A 27,412-nucleotide genomic window follows, 5' to 3' on the forward strand; every position below is an offset into this window, starting at 1 on the left:
TCAAGAGGCCTCTGGATGTGGCACTTGGGGGACATGGTTTAGGGGTGATGGTGGTGGTTTGGGTTGATGGTTGGACTTGATGGTCTTGAAGATCTCTTCCAACCTTGACAAGTCTGTGATTCTGTGAAGGTAACACCCGTGGCACCTTGCTGTGCCTTCAGACAGAGCCTTCCTTAACTCCCCACTGAAATCTGGCTGCGTTTGCCCTTGCTGGAGGAGAAAGGATGGCTCAGAGCAGTGTCTGCCCCTGCAACACTGGTGATGAGGTTGGTGTTCCTTCACCACTTGAGTTCAGCCTCCCTCCAAAATACAGGGTAACCCTGGGCTCAGGCTCCTCTTAAATCTGCTGCTTGAACCTTTTGTCTTTCTCTGGGCTGCCAGGGCTGGAAACTTCTCCTACAGGTCCATGAGATCTTGTGGCTTCTTGGTCTCCACGTACGCCCTGTGCCTGATCAGAGCTGAATTGGGGCCAATATTTATCCTTCCCAAGGTTGTGTTCAGTAGTTCAGGAAGAAAGTGGGGAGGCCCTGGCACAGGGTACCCAGAGAAGCTGTGGCTGCTCCATCCCTGGAAGTGTCCAAGGCCAGGTTGGATGGGGCTTGGAGCAATGTGATCTGGTGGAAGGTGTCCCTGCCCATGGCTGGGGGTTGAAACAAGATAGTCTTTAAGGTACCTTGATGTTCTTAGAGGTCTTATCCAGCCTAAATGATTCTATGATTCTATACATGTAGAAATGTTCAGGGGAAACATTATCAGGGTTGCTGTGCTGCACACAATGGCCACAGAGCTGACCTGCCTTGAGTAGAGGGACCACGGCTGGTCCTTGCTTGTCCCGTGCAAGCAGCCAAGTGCTTTTCTGCAGGCTCTGGTAAACATTTCTTAAAAAACAAAACAAAACAAAACAAAAATATAATTTTTCAATCTCTTCCAGTTTTATATTCTGATAATCTGGAGAGATCCTGATATATCTGAGGGATTAAGGGCTTTTTTTTTCCTTTCTCAGATGAAGGCTGTGCACATCAATGAGTGCCCAAAAATACACCTCATGCTTCCCAGTGTTTTCCCCAATTTTTTTTCTTCAGTTGCTGCACAATAAATGCACTTCACGGGGCTGTGCTGCTGCTTGATAACACAGCTAGAGAGAAGCTATTTTCTGATTTTCAGATACCATGGTTTATCTCTAATGTTGGTTTTCACTGGCAGTTTAAGAAGTTCTTAGAAACTCTTCAACTTCCCCCTTAGTACTGAGATGGTAAGAGCAGATAAAACTTGTCGTTTAATAATAACCACCAAAAACATTTAGAGGTTTTTTTGAGATAAACTCAGGAGCTATTATTTGGTTTTTAGAGACAACACATGGCTCACTTCTACCCCAAGGAGAAAGGGAAATTATTAACTGTCCTTTCTACTGGATCTAAACAAACAAACAAACAAACCAACCAACAAACCAACCAACCAACCAAACAAAAACCCCAAAGAATGTAGATTTTTTAATTGAAAAGTTGAAACTTGAAGATCTGAGGACAAAACTTTCAATTCAAAATTCAAAGTTCAGATTGGGAGATTTTCTTGCTGGGTAGTTCTGTCGGCCAAGACACACGTCCTGTGTCACCATGTGATGCCCTTTCAAATGGGAATCAAGATATTCCTGGTCATGGTGCCTCACTGGGGATGAGGCTGAGCTTGGGAGCTCTCCCCATGAAGAAGAAGGAAGCATATTTTCTTAGGAAAAAAAAAAAAAAATTACTATTTTCCATAGGACAGAAGACCCGTTTGTAAAGATTTCTGTTACAAACCCACCATTTTTCCAGAAAACATTGTTCCTGCTGGCTACATGCATCACTTCAGAGCAGAGAGACCTTCTGGTCCTTCCCTAAGCGTCCCCCCAAACCAGCAATATCCAATCAGTTCCTGCTCCCTGTTAGAATTCAAACCACAGCCTTCCTCACCACTCCCTTTCTCAGATGACATTTAAACGTGTCACCGGTTACAACTGGTGTCACGTAATCTTTGCAACCGGTGCAGAAATTGCACGCTGGCTTCTAAAAACAGAAAAAGGAAGGGGATGGCTAAGAATGGACATAAATACTCCAAAATGCCTGTGTGTTGCTGTCCTTGCTGCTGGTCTGACAGTGTTTCCACCACTCCTGCCCTTGGAAAGCAAAATAAATCTGGGCAGTGGTGAGTAATAACGTGTAATAAGCAGAGATGGGAAAAACATTTATAAGCGGTCAAATGACACAGATAGTGTGTCAACCCTGTCCCCACACCACATTTGATGGCACCTAAGTGTCACTAGGGATAAGGAGAGGGTACTGGGACATGTCTGCTAAGAAGCTAGAGTACATTCCTATGGAGGAGCTGGAAGGGGATCCCAAAAGGGATCCTCAAAAGACTCCTAAAGGGATTCATAGAATCATTAAGGTTGGTAAAGACATCTAAGGTCATGAAGTCCAGCCATCAACCCAGCAGCACCTCTATGTTCACCACTAAAGCAAGCCCTCAAGTGCCATATCCATGTGTTTTTAACACTCCTAGGGATGGTGACTTCACAGCTTCCTTGGGCAGCTTGCTCCAGTGCCTGACAACTCTTTCTGTGAGGATTTTTTTTCCTAATACCTAATATAAACCTCCCTGAATTCTGTCACCCATGGGCTCTTGCATTTCAGCGCTGGGCTGGTCAGAACACAGCCGTGCCCTGATACTGCCTTGAGTCTTGAACATACATGTGAACCATCCTAATTGCTTTCATCTGGCCCAAAATGTGGCCACTGGTAAGCAGAGACCTGCTGTTTATGTAAAGTACAAAGGGGGCCAGACAGCCCTCTCGAGCTGTTTCCGTTTCCCCGTGATTAATATATTCAAGTCTATAGTCATTTGTTTTTACAAACTTCACAAACAAAACCTTAATGTTTTGGTACCAAGCTCAAATATGGGAACAATTTGGTTCCCAGCGCCAGCATTTCTGATGCAAGAACTGAAAGGCGTCCAGAAATGCCGTGTTTTCACTGAATAGTCTTCAGTCCCAAGATATAGCATTTTTAAAGCATTACAGAAGCAAAAACAATCCCAGTGCCTTGAAAGCTTTTTACACTGACGCTGCTTCATGGAAACACTGACTCAGGGCCAAATGGCTGATTATGTCGTGTGATGTAAGAAGGAGTTAGAAAGCTTAGCAGGGCATTAGAATAATGCAGTGTGTGTGTGTGTGTCTGTGTCTGTGTGCAGTGAGGGGGGGACATGGCACTTATTAGAAAGCTTTAAATCTTTTGCAGCTCCATGTTAGTGACTTGCAAAATAGTCTCAGACCCCGTTGAAAGCGATGGGATGCAATGTGTGACAAGCTCTAAGCTGCTGAGCTGAGCTCCTGCTCGAGATCTTTTCAGTTCATTTCAAGGCTGCAAAACCTTCCTCACTGGGGTGTGGGGGAAGCAAACGCTGCTGCTGTGCAGGCAAGGGAGAAAAGGACTCTGTTATACTGCTGGAAGGGGGACGAAGGCTGTAGCAATATTCAGGAGGAGTAAATTGTGGCTTGGCTTCTGCTGTCACACTGAACTAAGGGTGGAGATTTGGGGATGGTGCAGTTCTCCCCTGATTCAGATGCTGGCAAAGGGAGGGATGCGATGAAGGGAGTCCCAGCGCTGCCTGTTCCCTGCTCCATGCTGGTGGAAGCCACTTCATTGAGGAAGATTTTATCATTTACTTTATCTCATTGTCCAGGGAAGCCATTCATTACAACTCTGAGACAAGTAAAAATCAGAGATGACCCAAGTGCCTGGAGGCATAAAACCAGCTGCTGAATTGTTCAGCTTGTTTAATGAAATGGACCAGCACAAAGACACAGTTCAAGTATAGATCTATATATACAACACTGGCACTCAAACAATTTATGGAGCTCATTGCAAATTTAAGATTGGGAAACCTGGCTGGTGTCATCTGTTAGGAAGAGATTTGGGATTGAAAGTCCTATCAGAAAAGCTGCCCTCGCTGTAGTGCTGTGATGGCAGAACATGAAGGAGCTGGGGATGTGCCAGCTCAAAGCTGCTGTGGGAGGTCAAGGGGAGCTGCTGCTGAAACCTCAGGTCTGGCTACAGCAAAGTGCTGTTGTCATCCTGCCCTTGGGTGGTGACTCCCTGCAGAGCCGCAGGTAAGTCACTGTCCCCGCTGCACCTGCAGGACAGACTGAGCTGCGAGGCAGATGTGCTGCAGTTCACTCCTGTTTTCTAAATATTTCCATTCTATACACACACACGGAGCCGTACCACAGCCATCCATGCTGTTCCTTCCTTCCCAGCCAACCCAGTTCCCAGCAGTTTGACTGTGAGTGGGCAGCTGTCTGCCCATACTGCCCTCTCTGCTCTCTCTGCCCCTACTGCCCTCTCTGCCCCCCTGCTCTCTCTGCCCTCACTGCTCTCTCTGCTCTCTCTGCCCTCGCCCTGTTCCCTCTCTGCCCCTGGCACAGCCCTGTGTCCTCTCCTGCCCGCTGGGCAGCTGTGATGGCTCCACACTGTGAGTGTTCCCAGCCTGTTCCTGGCGTGAAGGGTGAGTAAGGCTGTCTCATCATGCTGCTCCCACCTCCAGTGACTCATCGGCCGAGAGGAGATGCAGGCACTGAACTATATTTGATGCTTGTATCTGAAACACCGAGTTCGAATGACTGTGCAGGTCATTAGATCCCTAATTTCTCCTTTAATGGATTTTCTAATGTGTCTGATGAATAAAGAGATGCTCAGTAGTAAATAGAAATGCCATTTGCAACCTTGGACATGAAATGGGGCCATAATGTTGCCTTTGTTTATGTTTACCCAAGTGCTGTGCACCTCACGGAGGTGGAACAGTGTGAATGCTGCCGTGACAGGGGCTGGGAGTGCATGGCAGTGCCACTCCGGGCCACTGCCAAAGGAACAACCTGAGTGTGCGCAGGGTTTTCGGGACATGAATGATCCCCTTGACTCCTGATCGACTGCGGATACGACCTGGGCTGAATGGGTCTTGTGTTTGCACCGAGAGATGGCCCAGAAGGACTCAAGAGTGATTCCAAGCAGACACTGCTCAATGTTGCTTTGTATATGCAGGGTCCGTCCTCCCCCTGCCTGTGACCCCTGAGGGGGGTCCTGGGTGCCAGCGTGCCTGGGACTGTGCTCGGGGAGGGGCTGGCATGAGCAGGATCCTGCCTGTGGCCTGACCAACTCTGTAGGCTGGACTGACCCCTCAGAAAGGCTCACACTCACTGCACAGGGGCTGCTGTCCATCCTGCTTGGGTGGGCCCTGCTGGGTGCAGCAATTTGAGCCTCTTGTTTCAGAAGTGCCACACTGGCGCAGAATAATGTGATTATACATCCACATCCATTTGTGTAAAGCTGGCAGCCTCCTCGGCGAATATTTCTGTACCTCCAGTTTCTAAATGGCATTTCTGCTAACAGCCATGTATCACCATTACCAGCAAGGCTTTGGAGGATGCAAAATGTGGTATTACTTAAACCTCTGCAAGTACTGTCTGATAATTAATCAGGCGTTGGTTGGTTATGTTTTCACCTTACTCGGTGGAGAATAATGCAATGCAAGGGAGCAGGATTTTGGTTAAAATTGTGTGGTGAGCTGCTCCCCCCAGGTCAGGACATGTGTATGTATGAGGGCATCACAGACCAGAAGGCTTGTCCAAATCTTTTTCTTCCTCCTGAAGCATCAGATAGCCACTGAGTCAGTGCCAGAGGTGAGAATTCTGCCCAGAGGAATCACAGATCCTATCCAAGACTGTGGACCCCCAGCCCTTGCTGGCCCAGACATCATTTGACTTTTGGGGTCTCATCCTGCAGCTGTTTCTGCTGTGGTGTTTTCTCCAATCGTGCCGTTATGTATTAATAGGGGATGGAGCTGGCAGCAGGAAAGGGCAGCAGAAGCACACATTTGTCTTGCTGTCCAGTAAGCCACATAACAAATAGTGATGCCAAGTGTAATCCTGCTTCAGTTAAAACTGTTCCTTTGGTTTGTCATCATTCATTGTTTGCAGTACAGCTGCTTAATGACAGGATGTGGGAATTGAAAAGTTTTTTATGTCCTCGGAGACTTTTTAAAATAAAAATTCCTGAGTGATGAAGGGGAAGAAGGTGCTTGTGTGGAAACTCTGGGTCTCAGCGCCGACGCACAGCCTGGATGGAGTGAGCCTTCCCCCAACAAGGCTCAGGAGATGGAGGTTTTGCTCTCAGCTTTAAAAATAACCTGCTGTATAAATCCAGGCAGTATGTGTGCCTCAGCTTGCTTTGCTTAAATTACACATCTGGCGCAGCTGCCTCTGCCTGGTGCCTTGCAGAACCGGACCTGTGTTTGATAGGAAGAAATGAAAAATAAAAGACAAATGCCATGGATCTGTGTGGGACCACTTCTTTGCAAAACACCCCATGGCCAGTTGAGTTAGCAAATGTTACATATTAAACCTAAATACAGAGGAATGGAAGGAATTATCCATATGGACCATGAGCAAGCAGATGAAATCTGAGGTGGACAGGGCACTTGTGGAGGAGGCTTCATTAAGCCAATAAGGAAAGAGACAACCCCAACTATGCCAAGACCTGCGGTTCGTGGGGTGCTTTTTTTGCTTTTGGGTACATTTTAACAATCTTAATTTTCATACAGGCCACAGTGGGGCCACAGTGGAGCTCTACCTCTTCTGCCTGTTAATCACTTCTAGTTTGCAGTGCAGAATTATCAGTGGGTGCATGATATTTGCTCCCAGTGGGAACTCTCCTATGTGGGTGCACTGCACATCATGTAAGCAAACGGGTGATGGGTTTGGTGGGAGATGCATTTCATCTGGGGTTTAAACTCATTTCTGGCAGGTACAGCCCTTGAAGAACCACTGATGGGTATGTGGCCAACAAGTCGGCATAATTGCTAGCCCATCCCCTGCTTCACTCTGCCTCTAGAAATACTCTCCCTCCTCCTCTATGTATATTTATTGAGTCATGTCCTGAACCGTGTGGAATCAGTGTGGAATTTGCCTGAGGTTCCTCTTCTGCTGGCCCAGGGCTTCTCAGCAGCATAAGCAAAATTAAAAGAGGTGCTGGGTTTGGGATGAAACACTCCTGCTTATCAAAGAGAGAGAAAGAGAGGAGTCAGAGAGCTGTGCTCTCTGCCCTCAGTGCTGCAGGAGCATTGGGGAGTGGCTGAAATCTCTGTGGTGGGCTTCCCACGTACCTGGGATTCTCCATGTTTTACAATCTCAGATAAATGTCACTTTTTTTTAGGATTACTTGATATATTCTTACAGTAATCTATTACCAGCAGATCACTGCCATGCTCATAACCACTCTCTAGGTCCAAAAGTTGGTTTTTTCTGTGTGTTTTCTTATATCCCTTAAAATTTTCTATTTCCAACGAGCCTACTGTTATCTCACTTTTGCTATTTTAAGTTCTGTGGCACAAAAAGGCTGACTCACAGAAAGCTGTGTTGTAGGAAATATTGGCTCAGCGGAGGAAATAATTCTCAGTTCATTCTTCCACTGTGAGATTTGGGGGGTTTTTTCTGCCTTTTTCTTTTTTTTTTTTTGGTGTGTGTGTGTTTTTTGGTCTCATGTCATGGCACACATCGAGTGCTGTGAAATATTGACAGCTATTCCTAATGTACTGCTCTACCCAGTCGGATCTCTCTTTCTGTACATACCCCAAAGTGTTTTATGTACCTGCTAGAAACGTTACACAGGATGCTCACACAGCTCATAAAATTTGGTCTTGTATTGGAAATGTTTTGTGGGAATGTGCTGTTTAATCTACTGCAGCCACTCACAGTTACTGTCGTCGGGAGGGGGTGAAGATTACAGCCGGCTCGGGGAAGTTTGATACCTTATCACAAGTCCTCAAGAATAAAACTGAAAGAAGTGGATGTTCAAGGAAATGTAGATAATTGACTAAAAAACAGGGGAAATACGGCAGGCCCCAGTGAAATCATTCTTCTGGCTGGACTTGTGCTGCTGTCAGTTCCCTCTGAGTACCTGCAGTCACACTCTTGCTAAGGGATTGAGTGGAATAAATCCTGGGTGTGCTTTAATTGAGTGTTAAGCACATCAGTGATGTGCAGTGAAAGACAAGGCTGGAGATCCAGGATGGAATCCTTGCCCAGCGGGGTGGGGAAACAAAAACAACCCAACAACTACAAAAACCTCTACTGACTTCAAGGGCTTTAATCACTGGAGCGAGCTGTCTAATAACATACTGTGGGTGTGCTTTGGCACTGCCATCTTCGTCATTCATTTTATGCTTAATATGCTAGAAAACCATGTTTAACATCTGGTATAAGTGGATATAGCATATCTGTCTACAAGAAAGCGGCTGATGCAAATAATTTAAGAAATAAAAACAGGGGCCTTCAAGTGTACCTACTCATATTTTTTTTCCACACCTTTTTGACACCATCATTAGCAAAACCTAATTAGAAGGTGGTTTTCAACAATTGCTGCCCTCAAGACATAAAGTATAGCCCTCACATAAATAATATTATCATCTTTAAAATACTTCATAAACACTTATTTACCCTCCCAATTTTCTTGCGAGATAGATAATTATATGTTAACAATAATGTAATCACCATTAGTAGCCGTGTTGGTCCTCTCTTTTTATAGATAGAAGCTCATGCCCTGACAATAAAAAGCTTGCTGAAGGCCACAAGGAGTCTTTTAGGACCCTGATTAGGGAGAGAATCAGTCCTAGCTCTCGCCTCCCCTCACATAAAAGCCAGAACAACGCTGGTATAATGAAAGAAAAGCAGGGTTTAAGTATGGGCAAGAAAGAGAAATCTTCTTCAGGTTGGCTGGATTCTTGGACTGACAGGAAATATTAAAATAGTATGTGACAGAGATCAAGGTAAATAACAAATATTATACCTTTGTACTTGTGCCTTTATTTACTCTGCAGTAATTACACCAAGTAATGTAGATTACATTATGAATCACTATGACGCTTACAAGACCGAGTTTTTTGCAACCACATCCTGGCTCTGTGAGATAATCTGTTTGATCTCCTACGAGGGCCAGATATGTCTTGCTTGAAACTTCAGAGGTGTTGGAGAGCAGCTGGGACACACCCTTTTTCGTAACTGTGTTAAAATAAAACAAGTTTGGATTTGCTCAGCCGCTGTAGGATGTAACATCTGAGTTACAAGCCCGCTGTGAAGGGAGCTTTGCCATAACCTTGGCGTTAACAGGGGCCTCTTCCATCTTAAAAAATGTGCATATTTACATATGCAAAAAAACCCAAAGCTCAAAAGCCAAAAAAACACACCAAAACAAGAAAGGAACCCAATCCTTAGCAAATGATTAAAGCCAAACAGAAATTTGTTCCCATGCCTGTAACAACCCCAGTTCACACTGGAGCTACAGTGCTGCATCTGCAATAACTAAACCCGCTGAGGTCAGTTTGTGTCACTGCCCAGAGTGAGGTCTATATCAGCATCTTTCCTTGTCATTCACTCATTTTTCTCCTCTTCTTGTGTGAAACCTCCACCAGTCCTCCTGGGACTGGATTCTGGATAGCGAGGGACGATATTCAGCTTTTATTTTGTCCTCCCTCTTATGCCAGGAACCACAGTGGGAGCTCAGGTGGGCAGGGATGTTCTCTGCCCTAAATGACAGCCCTCCATGGGCAGGGAGGCCCTGGGACTGCAGCAACAAACCCACTGGTTTTACTCTCCAAAAAAAAAAAGGGACAACGCACCCCAGTAGAAGCCAAGGTGCAGGAACTTGGTGCAGGGTGCTTGAAGGAGTTCAAGGAGTAGGCATCTCTTATCCTTTGTTCCTCTCACTTTTCCTTTAAAAATCTGTTTATCTGGCACTGATCTGGAAGCTCTCCTTGGTGTGGCACATCCACACACCCATCTGTGTTCCTCTTAAAGCCTTCATGGGATGCTGGGCCTCTGGGTGGGAGGTTGGCAGCAATAAAACAGTGAGGCCGGACTCTGCTTGGTAAGTATCCCCATCCTGCAGCAGTCCTGACCTTGGTCATTGGTGGGATGTGCTATTTTTTGGGGTCTTGTGGTAGATTTTGAAAATAGCAATGTGAAATTGCCTGTGTGCAGCAGGGCCAAGGCCAGCAGCTGTGTCCTGCAGAAGCTCTGTGCACCACAGAGGGGCTGACCAGTTCCCATGTCCAAACACCAAGTTAAAGATGAACATGCTCTGAGCAGCATAACTTGTGTCCTGAAACTTCTGAAAGAATCACTTCATGGCTTTGGATCACACAGTTCATCAACTGCCTGTGAATGAGGGACTGTTCACCTGGTCACACTGTTCCTCTGCTCTTGCTGTTTATTCTGGGAAACAGAAGCCTCCCAGATCGATCTGGTAAGTGTATCAATGAGAAGATTGCTTTGGGATTGACTCCTCCCTGCCTTATGGAGGTCTACAAGGTTATCTGTGCTTCGAAGCAACTGATGAAACTAGTGGTACTGGTATGTTGATCACCAGTGTTGGACATTTTTTACCATATGTGATCAATAAATGATGAATTACCAATGAATTTATGCTAGGGTGGGGTAGAAGATGCTCCCTACACAGAAAGAAGCCCTTTTCCAGCATGTCCTCTCCTGCAAAGAATCACTGTCAGCAGCCTCAAAAGGAATAAAACCCGTGCCTTCAGACCAGTGAACCTCCATTTCCTTTCTCAGTATGCACAACACAAGGACAAATAATTTAGAGGGTTTTTTATTTTGTTTTCTTTATGTTGATATCTCCCTCAAATTAAGGAAAAAAAAAATTAACTCTTAGAGTATGAAGGCCTCCAGGCCTAACTGTTCAGTGCTTCCGATCCAGAGCTCGCTGTCATAGGGAAGTCACGGGGAAATCGTGGTGGAATTGCAAGGGTGTGGGTGTACCTGCTCATTAGGATTAAAGTGCCCTTGTGGTTCACGTTAATCCACTTTGGGATGCAAACCGACAAAAGCATCTTTGTGGGGGATCCATCCACGTGGGGAGCCCAGTCCCTCCCCTGCCCTGCCTAGCCCGGAGCTCCCCCGTGGGAGCCTGATGGTTCTTCTGTTTAAATCAACAGGGTTTAAGTCCCGCTGGTTTAAATATCAGGTTTAACTGGGGCTTGCCTGCATATCAAAGGCACTATGGTAATTTTTACGAGGGAAAGTGTTGAGGGAAAGTGTTTGCCTGCTGCTGTCCAGGCTCCTCCCTGCCCTCCCCGTTGCTCAGAGCGGTGCTGAGTCACTGCCCTTTCTCACCCAGCGAGCGCCTGAGCTTTCCTGGTGCTGTGTTTGTGCAGGATGGGGTCACGCACGCCCAGGCTGGGGGAGCCCCTGCATAAACAAGAGCTAAAAATGAGCAGAGAGCCTTCCTGGTTCGCTGGTATTTATTTACGCGCTGCCCTGCGTGGCGAGCTCCATTCTGGCACCTGGATTGCATGCGGACTGGGCTTGAACTTCTCTGGAGCCAGCCATCCGCTTCCTGCTGATGCCTTGCTGTGCCTTCAGTCTCTGCACAAGATTTATGGATGGATATTATATAGATTTAACACAATACCATGGGCTTTATTATTTGCTGGAAAATGTTAATAAACCCCAAGTATTACAGATGCATTTTAATCCCTGAAGTGATTTTTGAGTAGAATGCATGAATTATTAATTGTTGTTATTGTTATTATTGCAGTGCATACCTACCTCACAGGGCATTGTGAGGATTAATTAATTCTTGTAAAGATGTAAAAGGCCGTACAGGTGTCAAGGGTTATGACTAAAGTGCTTTGAAAATGGAAACCACTCTGCAAGTGCCAAGTGTTTTTATTTATGGAGTCCAGGCAGTGTGCTTGGTGCTGTGCAAACACTGGGCCAGTTATTGCAAATATTTGCTTATATGTGCTTGGTAGGCCGAGCACTCCCTGTTACAAGTCATTTCAACTATTTTAAGGATATGTCTTTAAAATATGGGTGTGAGAAGACTTTCCAGTCATTGGGATGACGGAGCCACTGGCTGTGAGCAGCTGTGTCACTGAAGAACTTCGGAAGCGCACTTTTATTCAAACACAGGGATGAACCAAGACCTCGGATCTCCTCCAGTTATACATCTGAAAGTTAGGGGTTTATCCCATCTTTCTTGCTGCTTTGGGAAGGGAAACATAACAAGATTTATTGTTTAGAAGTGGCTCTCCCAGAAGGCAAAGCCAACTCCCTGAGATCAGCTCGCTCACACCGAACAATCCGCTGTAACCACAACCTGCTCAACTGCCCCGTGTTGCCCAACATCCGTTCTTGGAAACCTCCGAAAGTGAGAACTTCCTTCCCATACACTCTGGAAGTGTCCCCTGTAGCTCTGAGTCCAGCTGCACATTTGGGCAAGAGAACTGCAAAATCTAAAGCCCATCATAGAGAGTGAGAGCCCTTTGTGCAGTCCTGCGGGGTGTTTGCCTTCGTGAAAAAAGAGAAACCAGAACAAAAGGGATGGGGGACCACTATTAAAGCATAAATCTGCCAGAATGCACTTTGTAGATCCTGCAGAGCAGAACTTCTCCTCGGGAAATCGCCCAGTTGAGCACGTCATCGTGTTAAAAAAGAGGGCCCGGCACTCCAGAGCCACAGCTGAACATTTGGAGAACACCAGACCACAGAAACCTTCAGCCAGATGACTTCAGCTCAGCACATTGTTGCTGCTCAGCAGATGGATGGGAAGACAGTGTTTGTAGTTCCTGAGGGCCAAACAACGCACACTTCAGGGATTCTCCCTCCCCCGTTTCTCACACAAGCTTTCTGAACGTCACACCTCTCACCCCCATTTCATGGACTTCTCACATATCCTTCTTTAGGCCCCTGCTGGTCCCCAGTCCCCCAGAAGAGCTCCCTTTCCTCTTGCCTTAAGCTATGTGCATATTCCCATTTCCCTTCCTTCATACACTATTACTGCTTATCTTCTTCCACCTGGGAAATAAATCAGAGTATCAAGAGGTCAAACTCCTTTAGAAGCATGGACAGATCTAAGATTATAATGCATGAACTTAATAATGCCACTTTTTCTGCCCCTCTTAAATTTCTTGGCTTTTAGCAAATTTTGGAATTGGACTGGATGTAGTCTTCAAAATTATCACCTCTTTACATACCTAAAGCAGACAGCCTACACACCATTAGTGAGAAGAGAAAGTTGCCCACTTAGGCCACCAAAATCATTACAGAAATAAATGCTGCACACCAAGTGATTTGCAATTACAAATATGCTTCCTGGCTTTCTAGAGAGATTTAGGTTTTATGCAACTCTGGCCTCTTCAAGCAAGTGATCTGAAGGGCCAGGGTTTTCCCAGAATTAAATAATTTTGCAATGCAAAAAAAAAAAAAAAAAAAAAAGCGCACTACATCCATGGCCATCTCTTTATCCACTTCCAGCTGCAGTGAAATCAAGTTCTGAAACTGAGAGTGGTGATGTGGATGCCCTGTTTGAGCAGCACCAGGGCTGGGCTGGGGTGCATGGCAAACCTTTGGAATGAGCTGGGATAACATCGGATGTTGCCATAGGATCTGTGCAGGGTTTGTGGTCATTGGGACTCTGCACGGGTGCCAACGTCCAGACATGAGAGTGCTGGACCATCGCCCAAGAGTGTGAAATGCTGTTGCAAAACCATTTTAAGATGGAAAGGGCTGCCTGGTGACGAATGTGGTTTTGATTAACAAAGCTCGCTTTCAAAAACAAACAATGCGGCCATATAGATGACAAACAGCATTTCAATTCTAAAAATGAGCAGCACCCAGGTAGGACTCTGCACTACCGCTGCGGAGGATTATTTTCATTAAATAAAATGAGGGGGCAGAGGCGGTAGCGGGGCGGCCGCGCGGGGCCGGATCCCCGTGCCAGGTGCCATGGCCAACCGCGACGGGCTGCGAGCAGAGAGGCAAAACCACCATGTTACATCCTGCATTTACATAAGCTCTGTTGGCACCGCACTTTAATGCCTTTCCTAGAAAAGCTCCGCGGCCCGGGGCCTGCCGTGCCCGGGCGGCCTCCCTTTCCCTTCCCTCCCTTTCCCCGCGGCCGCCTCCCCTCCCGCACTGCCGGGGAAGGGCGGGCGGGCGGCAGGGAAGGGGTCAGGGAGCGGATCCCCGTCCCCGACCCCCGCGCTGGGCTTGTGTGGCCGGGCCGGGCCGCTCCTCCTCGCCTGGCCTCGCCTCCCGGCTCCGCTGCTTCCCTTCCTCCTTCCTTCCCTCCCTTCCTTCCCTTCCCTCCGCCGGCGCCCATTTCGGCGCGGCCGGGCACCCGGAGTGTCTGCGGGCCGCCGGCTGCTCCGCGCCGCTTGGCTCCTTCCCCCAGTAACAGCTCCCACATTCCGCCCCGATCCCTCCTCAATCTCAATCACACACACACATATTACTTTTTTTTTTTCCCCTCCTTCCTCGGGACTTAATCACCCGCCCCCCCCCCCCCCCCTCGCCCTCCCCACCCTCCCCTCCCCCGGCCCCTGGCTCGGATATAATTGAATATCACAGCGCTACGCGCTGGGTATTTTTTTTCCTTCCTCCTCCTGTGTGTGTGTGGTGGTTTTGTTGTTTTTTTTTTTTTTTTTCCTGTTTTTTTTTTCTCCTCCTCCTCTCGGTGTGGACACCTTAAAAATACATATATATATATATATATATATATTATCGATAACTATACGAGTGTACACACACACACTCACACAGGCAGGGATGTGCGCGTATATACACGCGGCGGTATAAAACACACGGGAGGAGGAGAGACAATCCAGGGTGAATTCCTCGTGCCTCCATTCCCTGGGAAAGGGGGGAGCAGCCGCTCGCAAGGTAAGAACCGGGGGGCTCCGAGCCCCGGGGGCGGGCAGGGGCCGGGGATGGGGGTGGGGGGCGGCCGCCCTGTTTGTGTCGGTGGAGGCGGGAGGGGGATGGGACCAGAACGCCTCTGTGACCCCCCCTTTTTTATTAATATGTGTATATATACATATATATACACACACATACATATATATACATATTTACCCCTTCCCCTCCCCCACCCCGCGCCGCTGGCTTCCCCTCCCCCACCCGCATTCATTTTTTTTTTTAATTTAAAAAAAAAAAAAAAAAGGTGTAATGGAGCGGGGGATGGGGGGGACACCGGCCTCGGCAGCGAATGGCACACGGGAGCCATGGCGAGAGGCCTATTTTTAGCCCGATTTATGTGGAAGAGCGGCTTCCCCTCCCCCCCTTCCCGCATATTTACTTGGGGGGGGGAGGGGAAGGGGGGGCAGGGCCGGGTCGGGATGGGGGAGAGGGGAGGCCCTGTCCCTCCCCCACTCCGCGGAGTTCTCCCCCATCCCGACCCGGCTATTCCTTGGAAGGGGATACACCCCCCACCCCCCCGGGCCATTCCCGATGTTGCTCCCCCCAGAGCCAAGTTATTGATCAGTTTTCCGGCGAAGTTCAGGGCGGAACATGCAATACCCCGCGGTGGCAGGGAGCGGGCCCGGTTCGGGGCGTAAAATAAGCTTTTATTTTCCCATTTCACAGCGTCTCTCTTTCCCAGGGCTTATCCCTGTCCGAAACCCCGGTGTAAATTGTGTGTCGCATCAATTCGACGGGCTCGCACGGTTGATGCAATGTGTACTGTTTTCTTGGTAGAGAATTTAAGTCCTGAAATATGTGGCTTGTTATTGTTGTGCCCTCGAAAAGGTTAAAATTTATCGTGTTGTTCCAGGTGAATTTAATCTTTCATCACCGAATTTCCTTTTAAGGCAGCTTGACAGAATAAAAGTCTCTCCCTCGCTTGTCTTTATCCCCAGAACAGCAAAACTTTGTCTGTGCTTTATGGCAGGGGCTGGTTGCTGCAGATGACACGTGAGTCTGGAGGAAAGTTTGGTTTGTAGGTCGCTGTGTAGGAAAGTGAAGTTTGCTGGTGAAGTTTTTACTACTCTCCAGTGTGCTCAACTTCCTCATTTTCCTGTCTGTGTAAATCAAATTCCTAACTGATTTATGGGGGAGGGGATCACAAAACATATTCCTTCCTTATTGTTAAGGCATGGGAGGGAGGCATGATCAGGAGAACCAGGTCTTTGTTGCGTAAAAAAGAAAGTGTTGTGGGCTTGTCTGACTTGCTTTGCTGTCCTTGGGTGCTAAAATAAATGTCTGAGCATTGTGTGCATTAACCAGGTTCTTTGCTGTTGGTGGTCTCTTCCCTTTGGGTGTTGTGAGTTGTGCTCCTTTGGCAGCGAGGGCACCATTTCCAAAATTGGTGCTTGGGGTTTGGTTGTACCTGAGTTTTTGGGCAGTTTTGTGCTCTGAAGGCTGGTCCTCGTGAGGCTCACGTTGGTTTTGTGGCCTTCCTTTGGACAGGTGTGTTAACGGGCTTTTCAGAATGCATTCCAAATGAGGACTGAAGCTGCAAGTTCCTGTGTGTGTCCTTAAATTTAGTGGGTATGTGTTTGTGAAAGAGCTGTGAAGGGTTTATTCCCCTTATCCATTGAAAAAAAAGGGGCTCGTGATGGTGTTTAGGGCGCAGGTGGTGCCCTGTAATTGATTGTAACAAACTTTCTGTGGTTTTCTCTAGTGTTGGTTTTTTGTTTTTTTTTTTTTCCTTTGCTTTTGATTAAGGTCTAATGGAATGGTAACATTTTGCATTATTTACCTAAGGTCACCTGAGCTGGTACACTGTTGCTGTCTTAAGTTTTCTTGGGGGAAGTTGGGTTTTTCTCCGTGAGAACTGTGTCTTCTGGTACTGTGTCTTGGGAGCGTGGTGGCCTGCCTCCCAAACTGTTATTAGGAACACCTGGAGAACACTTAGCTCTCATTCCTTGAGGAAGGGAGAAGGAAATGTAATTTAAATGTATGAAAGGAGTTGGGGTTTGGCTTTTGGGCTTTATAATTTATTTTTAAGACTGTGCAAGAGTTTATAATTTTTGTTTGTTTGAACGTGCACAGCCATAACACATGTGTGTAGCATAAAGAGCGCAATAATTACAGAAGATTCTGTTGCTTAAGCTTTTTTCCCCCCTTCAAACAGATAGTTAAGATTTTTTTTTTCCTGTGAGTTTCTTTTTTAATATGAATACTTCTTTCAGTTTTACTCTATATATGGTAATTATTGATGTTTGTGTAATGCTTTGAAGTTGTAAGGCAGGGTATAAGCGCTAAGTACCCAACAGCAATACTTCATAGTCATTTCCCCATCATGAAAGAGTTTGATGCTAAAAAGTGCTACAGCCCTAAGCATAAAGAGGCTCTGGATGGATTAGGGAAAATGGCCAAAATTGCTGATAATGTTGTTTTCAGATAATAGTTTTAAGTTAGGAAGAACAGATCTGAATAATGTAAAGCAAACTGAGTTATTTTACCTAACTTCATTTTGGTCTGGAATTTAATTGAATGTGGACTTCACATTTGAGTCAGAATGTGTTTGCTGTTACAAGTTTTGTAGTGGCAGTGAAGACCCACATCCTACAAGTATGTAATCGTGCAGAAGTCAGGAAGTCCTGTAAAACACACAACTTTGTGAACATCAGCGGTCTCGTTTGGCTGAATGAGCTCTGCAGCTGTCTGTGAAGTTGCTCCCAGAAGCTGGGTGTGTTTTGTATTAGTGGTGGGCAGTAGGATGTGACTCTCTCATTACATTGATGCTGTTTTGGTATCACAGCACTGTAAAGTGTTTTGGGAAGGCTGAGGTAGTGGCAGGTGTGACACCCTTCCATCACTAATTCCTTTGCTCATTGGGAGTCCCAAGTGATGGTGGTCACCTCCCCCCCCAGGTTTTGCTTGCTTTGCCTGTCTCTTCTGTCTCCCCAGTCCCACAGGCGCTGAGGATCGTGGTGCCCGTGTGAATTCTGACACCTTGCTGGTGAGGACACTGCTGGCAAGCGGAGGAGAGACAGACACAAACTTCCCGCCAGCTCTTTCCCTTCCCAGCTGGGGTAGGGTGGTGGTAAAGTGGTCTGGTCTCTGCTTAGGACAGGGTGTGCTGCAGGTCAGTGTAGCATTGATACTGCAATATTGTGATGCTGAAATGTATCGTATCCAAGTGTGACTCATTCATAATCTAATTCATGTTGTTTATATTGAGTGGTGTGATACAGGTCTGCATGCTGGCCATCCTCATAGGGTGTTTGCACATGTGTGCACCCAGAGTTCAGGGTGTAGTAATGACTGTATTTAATGCCCTAAATATCAGCTCATGCAAGTAGCTGCAGGTTGGCAGAGAAGTGAAAGTGTGTGTGTGTGCACACTCTGTAATTATGCATGTTTGGCTCCTGCAAAAAGTAACTGCTTTGAGAATATACTCATTGCATGCTCATTTTTAAATACAAATTTAAGTGTTTGTGTTATGTGAAGAAGTGTCAGTAGCTTCCCATTAGGAACTATGATTGACAGCTCTTCTCTGTTTTTGAGTTGCATTGCTGCATTAATGTAGTAGCTTCAAATTAACAGGTGATGAAGAAACTATTTTTATGTTCCTGCTATTGATTTAGCTACCCCTGTCCCAAATGTGCTCAATTTTTTAAGTGTTGAAGTATGAAGTGATGGTCTTAATTTCTGTAAAGTCACTTAATGATGAGTGACTTTACTAGAAAAAGGTTCATCCAGTGATCCCGAGCAGAATACATGGAGACTGCTTTATTCATCTCATAATTGGTTTCCTCTGAGATAAAGTGTGACAATGAAATGAGGAAGACGGAGTATCTTTTGATATGAAATTGTAGGGGAATATATTGGCTTTCTTTTAATTTTGCAAAATTGAATTAGCTAACTGGAGGTAAGAAGCTGTGAAAATGAGGCAGCATAGCTGTCACTTTGGGAGAGTTGATTGCTTGAGTGAAAAGGTTTGGAAGTCTGGTCTGGAAATTACTCTGCCAGCATGTATGAAAATTGGAGAACTTCTTAGGGTTCTGTCTTGTGGTATCTAATCCAAGATGAGAAGGCCCTTTCCTTCCTTCCTTCTCATAAAAAAACAAGCTGAACTTGTTTGTACAAAATACCCATGAATCTTAGTGGCCTTGTTTGAGCTCAAGTTAAACGTTCCTTTGGTTCTGAAGGATCTACAGAACCGTAACTCAGCTTACACTCTGGAACCTTGGTCTTTAATACTTTACTGCTTAGCTTTCTGTGATGTCCTTTAGACTTACATTTTTATATTGATAAGAAGCCTTAAAAAAAATTCTTCCTTGATAAAAAGTAAGCGGTCATTCCAAGCTGGAGGTTGTGTAATTGCAGGGGAAAATGCACACACTGGTTGGGTGTGTAGGATTTTGCTGGCTTGGCTAGCCAAGGATTGAAATTGCTGGTGTTGTAGCTCACCCCTGCTCACTTGCTTTCTTGGATGGGCTGATTGCAGGGAAGACTTTTGAGCATATTTCCTTACCTGTAGAAGTAGTAATCAAAAGGCCTGGTGAATTGGTGTAGCTTTCTGAAGAGCCTACTGAAAGAATCTCCAAAGCAATGAGGGAGAACGTTACGGAATTTTCTTCGCCAATATATGCAACATCTTTCAGAGTCTCCTTTTACTTTGAATGTAATTGTGCGTGGCCTAACCCAGTGCTACGTGGAGATACTGAGGCCCTTCAGAATATGGTAGCTGAAACGCCAGAAGCAACATCCCTAGGTATGCTATCAGCCTAACACACCATTTTTTGAGGATGAGTAATGCAGGCAGATTGGGTGTTAACCTGGCTGTGTGGCCCTTCCTGGTGCTCTGTGTGTCCTGCTCGTCTCCAGGAGCTGGATGGTGTGGTGGCAGTGGGGATCTGAATTTGTGCTGTAGTTGTGCTTGGTGCAAGCATGACTCCTCTTAAGAAGAGTATAAGCTGGCATCTGCATCACTAAAGTAAGATATTAATAGTCTTATTTTCAAAGATGCTGAGTCCCCGCAGTTGCATGTGAAGTTGGCAGTCTGTGTGTGTGCTTAGCATTTCTAAAAATCAACTCTTGTGTGTGGCTTGCTGGCTTTTGCAAACTCCCGGGAGGGTGTAGTTTCTGTTCCTGGGAGCAGTATTAGTAAAAGGCTATGTTGTGTGCTCTGACTTGTGTTTATTGTTGTAATTCTGAAGTTTCCATGTTGCAGAGGAGCAATCTTGCTCACTAGTAATGTCTAGCAGTAAAAAATCAGAATCATCCAGAGAAAACAGTTGCGTGGGTTTTTTTGTTTTATGATCTGAGGCTCTGTTCAATCTCTGTTCAATGTCAGTGTGTTACAGACACTCTCTGTAACCGTGTGCCATATGCAGGCACGCTGGGTGTCATTTTGGATTGCTGGAGGTGCGTTGCTGGAAGTTTTAGCTGGTGGGGTGTGAGTAGTAGACCTTCCCTTCCCCTTCAGCGGGGCAATCGTTTTGCCAGCCTGTCAGGGCAGGCGAGCAGCTGTCCCTGCAGTAATGCTGGTGCTTCTTTTAACCCCTTGTGGGTTTGGGGGATAATTCAGTTGCTTCTCTGGCTGCATGCAGAGGTCCCTCTCACCCGCTGACATCAGGCTGATGGTAGATTTTTATGAATTGGGACTGTGAAAGTGGAAACTTTGCTCTGTGCACAGCTACGTGCCTGTTGGTGGTGACCAGAGAGCTACAGAAAAGATCTCTGTGCTGACTATTCCTGGAACACTTTTCCAAGGTTATGAGTTAAGGGTCATATATTTACTGTTTGTGAACATGTAGTGCTAAATACTGTGCCCAGTGCCAAAACCACAGAAATTGTCAGGGTCTAGAGCCCTAAATAGAACCCGTCCTAAAAGTTGCATCCATTTGACATTAACGATGTTAAAGAGTTCAGGCTCTTCGCATGGGTGACCTATTGCCAGCAAACTGAGTGGGGAATTATGGATGGTGAGCACATGTGAGATGGATTTCAGTCCCCTGATGGTTCCCTAAAAGTACCAGGCAAAGAGGACACCGTTTGATTTCCTGGAATAAGTTGCCCAGGCTGGCTGAGGAGTGGAATAACAAGTTTCATAGCTCTTTAGTGGGTTTTGGACAGACTGATTCATGCTTGAGTGTCAGTATGACTTCTGAAAATACAATTTTGCTTTGTAAAAATAGTATTAAAAAGACGTAGTTATTTTTCATTTATTATTGATATTGGTCTAACTTGCAGTCCTCTTGGACAAATAAGCGTTTTTGCCATTAAATTCAGCAGTTGAGAGAGGATCTTACCTTAAAATACCGATTGATCTTAAGAGAGATGAGTGAGTCTGACCCTCCCCCCCGCTTCCTGGTCTCTCTAGCTCACAATAAGCATGAGCACTTTTCCTCTTTTAGGTTATGTCTAAATTTATGGGGAAAAAATAGTTTTGATATTGCATAGACCTGTGGGGGAATAACAAGAGATCTGGGTCAAAAAAGTAGGACGTGCAAGATTTAGAAGCTGTTGAAGTGTATTTATTTGTCCTATATTAGGTTAAAGGAAGTATTGGTGCTCTCAGTTTGGCAACGTGTCCTTCAGTCTGCGGTGTGCTGTAAAGGGAAGACAACTGTTAGACAGTGAATCACCACTAATTTTTGTATGGATGTCCACATTCTTCTCTAGTGCAGAAATTTCTGCTTGGATATCAACAAGCCTTCCTAAATACAGACTCTTGGAGATAAATTTTAATTAGGAAGTGCTTTGTAAAAATACGGATTTTGGCCATGATGGTGTTTGTGACTCTGTAACATATTTACTTTGGGGTTACATTTGTTCAGATTAAATACTTTTTAATGTATTTATAAAGCAAAGTTAGCATGAATGTGGATGGAGGAAAATGAGGCACAGTGTTGTCAAACCATCTATTAATGCTGACATCAAATAAATTGTGCTAGAAACATATCTTGTATAGCAATGGGTTAGCTGTTTCCCATTGCTAGTGCAACAGCTCTGAGGTTTATGGGAATGGGGTCTGTACTTGCTGAACAACATGAATGTTTTGCTGATGCAGACATGGTACCTGATATTCTACTTTATTTTGAATGCACAACTAAATTTCACAATCTGGTGTCTTGTTTAGACTGTAAGTATCTAGCATTGTGGAAGATGAAAAAAGTATGACAAATATGAAACTTCAATATGTTGAGTTGTGATAAAACTTGAACACAAATACAATGAAACAATCTACTAAGCAGTTTTGGTGAGCTTGATCTGATAGCAGGAACGGATGTCTAAATGTAGCTGATTGATAGAAACCAACTTATTTTCCTTTTTTTTTTTTTTTTTTTTTTTTTTAACAGCTTTTGCCATTATAGTAAATATATGTCACAGTTGTTTAAGTTCTAAGAAAAATGCTTTGTATTTCTGTGAATGTCTTCCAGGGCAGATTGTGAATGGCCTTTGATTATGTTATTTAATGTGTTTATCTTGCTGTTGGCAAAGTCCACACCAGTTGGTTCTTCTGCTGTCTTACATGTGCAAGGTTATTTTGATATGGATTAGTTATTCCTAGTTCACCAAGGCCCTTTGTAAGATTCTTTCTTACAGTACATATAGTAGACATTAAATACATAACCAATTACATTTTAACAGTCTCTTTTATTAAAACAAGACAAAAAGTTCCCCTTGGTCATCCCATTGAGGTGCCTGGGCACTACAGCCCTCCCAGTTGTATTATTTTCTGGTAATATGGGCTTTGCTTTTGTCTTAAAAAATGAACCCTCTCACTGTGTGGTTCTGTGGGCTGGTTGTGAAAGCGCCAAACTCAATTTTCCCGTCAGTCTCCTCTTGTCCCAGTGCCTGGAACACAGCTGGGGTCCCACGTTAGCGAGATACTCACTGCTTGTACGTACTGGGGCACAAAGCTGGACTTTCAGAGATCCTGTGTGTATCGACAGAAATGGTGGGAAGAATTAAAAAAAAAAAAATACACAAAAGATAAAGAGATGGAAACTTTCAGAGGTAGCCAGGGAAAACACTCTCAATGTGTTTTGACTTGCTCTTTGACGCTATGGATGACTTCATATGCGAGGCTCAGAGGGTATGTGAAATGCAGTGTCAGACTCCGGCTAGGAGAACGTCCCTTACATAGGCTGAGGTTGTCTGTTGTGCCAGCAGCAAGGCTTGTGTATGCTGGACACTGCTGCAGAGCTCCAGAAAGCTCCACTGATGGTGTTAGAATATGTGAAATTTCATTTGTGTGCTTAATGTGCCTCCCACTTTCCCAGCTGTGGCCTGTAACTACCTGGTTGCGGAACAGAGTTTTTTCAAGGTGAAACAAATGAAATGCACAGGTTTTAAAAACACATTCAGAGATCAGGTCAGTCGGATTTTAGGTGTGTTAATATTTTTGTAAATGGTGAAAGTTTGGAACTGTAATGTACTTCCGTGTGCCTGTTGCTGCCTACTTGTATTTGTTAATCTGGTGCTGTTGGACCTACTGCTGTTATGTGTAATTAAAATAACCCCCCAAGCCTACCCCTGTGTGATAAAAAGACAAGTGGTACAAGATTGTGCTGCTTTTTCCTTTCTGAATTAACCCCTTCCAAGTGTCAGGGTAGCCTGCCTTCTCCTCCTCTTGGTTTTGCTTCCTTGTCTGTGCTGTGGTGGGAAAGTGGCAAATGAGTGTAGTGAACTATAGTGTTTTGGGTCCATCCTGACGGTTTGCATCATTTTATTCTTACCCCTTCCTAAGGCTTTATTTGATTTTTCTAATCATTCCTGCCTGTCTTTTTTTTTTTCCTGGGCTTTCTCTCTCCTTTTTGTTATTTTGGACTTTTCTTTTGCGTTCTCCCCATCTGTTCTCTTGTCAGTCCTTTAAATCAAATTGGTGCCTTTTTGTTTCTGTTCTCTGTGTTTTCTCTGCTTTCTTCCCCTTTCTCCTAATGCTAGTTAAGTTTATATGCAGGACTCAGTTCTGGGTAGCCCTCTTGAACTGGAGGGGTTGAATGGGTTTGGATGATGTAGCCTGAGTCAGTGGCGGAGCAAAACCTGCTGGTCTGCTGGGGAAGTCTCATTTTCCTGTGTGTGCCGCTGGCAGCGAGCAGGTGGTGAGCAAGGGGCCTGCCTGCGGGCACATGAGTGGCTGGGATGGGCACACAGGGCAGGAAATGCAGAGGACAGATTTTGGCAGTGCTTTTATTTGATAAAAATAATCTTGACTCTAGGCATACAGCATTGATCCAACTCTTGATGAAGTCAGAGGGAGGCTTTGGAGGGAGTTGGTGTCATCATTTAGTACAGACACGAGAAGCTAAGGAAGCTGGAGTGAAAACCTTGGTGCAAGGTGGGGTTGGCTTTGGGCCTTTTAAAATAAGGGGTTTTATGCAAGAAGTTTTTATTGACGTCGTGACTTATAATTAGCGAAAACTAAGTCATCATGAAATCAGTGGCAGCCTTATCTTATTGTTTTTATTGTGGGTAGTGTTGACAAGTCACATGCCCTATTGTTCTGGGCGAACAAACACGGCTTTGAGGCTGCGAGCTGGGACGTGCGCACAGGCGCCTTTGTCCTGTGTGGAACTGCGACTTTGGAGTGGAGAGATCTATCTTTAAAGAGTTCACATCTAGAAACTGCATGATAAAATACTCTCTTGCTTGATATGTAAGCACCATTTTTTTTCATGTCTTGTCGTCTAGAACCTAAGAAAATAAATGCAAGTGACTTAATGGATCATAAACTCTTTCCTACCTCGTTGCCCAGCGAAACCTATGGATAGCAGGCTTGTGTCCTGGCTCTGGAGTGGATGTGCTTGGGACGTAGAGAACACAAGATGTGCTTTTGAGAAAGTCAATAAAAGATATTTGCTTGAAAGTCTTCCAGGTGTAAGTCCTTTACCACAAAGCTGGTGACACTTGAGATGGTAATAGTGAACCTCACCTCTACTGAAATCACAGTTTTGTGATCCACCTCTAAATTACTCGTGCTGTTTATAAATCCCTGTAATCAGGGTATGTGTAGTGTAACTAAGATGGATGCAGTAGAGACTGGCTGCAGGAGCAGACTTGGCACGTGTAGGCTGTGGATGTAGTCATCCAGCCGTATCTGGGGGAGAATTCCATTGAAATTGCTGTGAGTTTTGCTTAAGAAAGTGCAGAAAGATTAGTCTTCCCTGCCTCCCTGCCTACAGTGATTTTTATTATGTGTTGTTTCTAGTACATCTTAACAATGCCAGTGTAGCTCATTGTCTGGTCCAGTATTTTTAATTTGTAGAATAAGTGTGGTTGTGGTTTGGTTTTTGTTTTTTTTCTTTTTTTTTTCTTTTTTTTTTATCAGCTTGTAGTCTTGCTTTTTCCTCTTTGGAAACTAGTGCTTGCAGTGTGTTTTATACCTATACAGGACTGTTCAACAAAATGATCTTGAATTGTCAGAGCTCCACAGTAGGTATTACCAAGATGCTTTCATATGCAATGGCATGAAAGGTGGTAGAAACGTTCAAGCTGGTAGCAATTCTTGTAGCGATCTTGATTGCGTGTCGACAGTGTCAGCTGTGTGTCCATCTGCTCCCTGGTATTAGAAAACTTCCCCAGTTTGGGTGGCTTGCAGGCAGTCTGTAAAATACTGCTTCGATTTTGATACAGAATGAATGGCAAACTTTTGGCATCCTAATGTGGGTGTAATACAGCAATGGAATATATTCTGTGGGTTACTGCTCAAAGTTTTCAGACTTTTTTTTGAGCATGACTGCACTTCGTTTATACAGTCCCTTCATAGGAATTGCTTGACAGAGGGAATTATGGAATTACTTTCTGATTACAAATTCTCTCTATACCTGTCCACAGGCCTGTCTAGGTCTGTGGTGGATCCCCAGAGACACACCTCCACTCCCCACACCCACAATTTTGCTTTTCTGAGTTGACCTAATATATGTGTATGTAACAGATAACTGTGTTTACTTTGTTTTTCGTTTACATCACTGAAGATTTTCTGTCCACATAATGATTAGGACAGAAAGCTGGTGTCTGGATTATCTGTTATTTCTGCCACTGTGTGACCTTAGCAAATGGATTAACAAATTTACCCATGCACCAGTGATTTAATACTTAACAGGAGCTTTCTCAGACCAGTTCAGTGCCCTGAGATCTTCTGGTGAAAGGCTGTGTAGCAGCGTAAATTGGCTTTTGTTTAATTTTTCAGTCTCTGCTTACTTGGAGTTTTTGGTTTAAGCAAGTGCTCCTTTTTTTGTTTATAGGTTTTGTGTGTGTCTTTTAGTTTTCTGTTGGACAGAACATGGTTTTTCACATTGGAAATATTTTCTACTAGTGGCTAGGATGTGTTGAAATTAGGCTACATGGTCCATAAAGTTAGGCATGTTTGTGTCCTTAGTAAGGTGGAAATGCAACCTTATATGAAGTTTAAAGATGCGTGCACTTTTTCTGGACCCCGGCAGCATTTTGCGAGTGAGGAAAGGCTGAAATTTCTTGGTGGAGCCACTTCAGGAATGGGTTTTGGAGAAGAGCTACACAAGCAGCCACTTGTCCCGGGAGTGGAGGTGGGAAAGGGAGCGGTGGGACCCTTGAGCTGACGCTGTTCTTGATGGAGCAGAGGCACAAAAAAGTTTGTCCTGTAGTGTGGTAGATTGAGTCCTCTGCCCTGCTTGATACAGGTTTATTGGTCCTAAAAACATCATCTCTGGAGGGATGTGTTAAACCCAACAGCTGTTTTGGTGGGGGAGGAGATTAAAGTCCAGGTAATTTTGCTGCACCAGTTTACAGCCTGACTCCACAAACAGCAGCGTTGCTACCGTGAAGGTTGTGACTGAACCATAGGGGTGAACGTGTCTGGGTTAGGTAAGGGTGGGCCGTGAACTTCTTATCTCAGCTTTGCTATCAGACAGAATCTTCACACAGTGCAGTGGGCCAGCTGATAGCTCAGCCAGTCTGTGCATACAGGCTTGTACTGACTGTTTGGGTTCATCCATACATAAAATAGACATAAATCTTTTTCACGTGCATATAATTTCATTTGGGCGAGTCTTCTTTATAACTTCCTAAACGATTCTTGTTTATAAGTTTAACTATAAACTAATTTACAAGCTTTTATGAAAATCTTTTTTTATGCCCTTTACTGGGAGCCAGTGGTGTTTTCCTGGTCTGAGGACTAGGTTTCTGGTGAGCATTTTCCCTGTCCATATAGGTGTCTCCTAAAGCACATCTTGGTCCTGGCTGTCACAGCTGTGCTTGTGATGCTGATGAGCAGACATCTGCTGTTAAATTACCTTATTTTCGTATTTTGTTTGGACATTTTTTCATCTGCTGAAAAAATGGAATTTTAGGAAGTGTTTTAATTCTGGGAAATCTCTTCAGTTTGGGAGTAGTCCTTGCAGTTGTATACATTTGGCTGTAATAAATTGTACTTCTGTATGGTGACTTATTTTCACCATACTCTACCCTGAGAAGTATCCTCTGGTTAATTTAAAAAGAAAGTCCTGCTAGCACTTTATTAAATACCTTAAACTTTACAAAAATATATTTACACGCTCTGGCAGCGTGGCTTGAAGTTAAAAGTGGGAATTTGCAGTATGCTCACATTTTTTTTGGAATGACTCCAGAAAGAAAGTGTCTTATTCCTTTTTT

General features: G+C 44.9%; 1 protein-coding gene across 5 annotated transcripts in view; it reads left to right on the forward strand.

The window, feature by feature from the left end:
* Nucleotides 1-14,563: 14,563 nt before the first annotated feature.
* TBL1XR1 (TBL1X receptor 1) overlaps nt 14,564-27,412 on the forward strand; it is a 109,736-nt gene continuing 96,887 nt past the window's right edge. For 4 of the 5 annotated variants that reach the window (XM_032119189.1, XM_032119192.1, XM_032119193.1 and 1 more), the window contains exon 1: nt 14,564-14,767. The gene's annotated coding sequence lies outside the window, so the exon portion shown is untranslated. Of the gene's footprint in view, nt 14,768-15,772; nt 15,797-27,412 lie in introns of those variants that run through there. The other variant, XM_032119190.1, reaches the window with a different exon arrangement.

Source organism: Corvus moneduloides, chromosome 10, assembly GCF_009650955.1.
Source record: "Corvus moneduloides isolate bCorMon1 chromosome 10, bCorMon1.pri, whole genome shotgun sequence".
NCBI classification, from domain to species: Eukaryota; Metazoa; Chordata; class Aves; order Passeriformes; family Corvidae; genus Corvus; species Corvus moneduloides.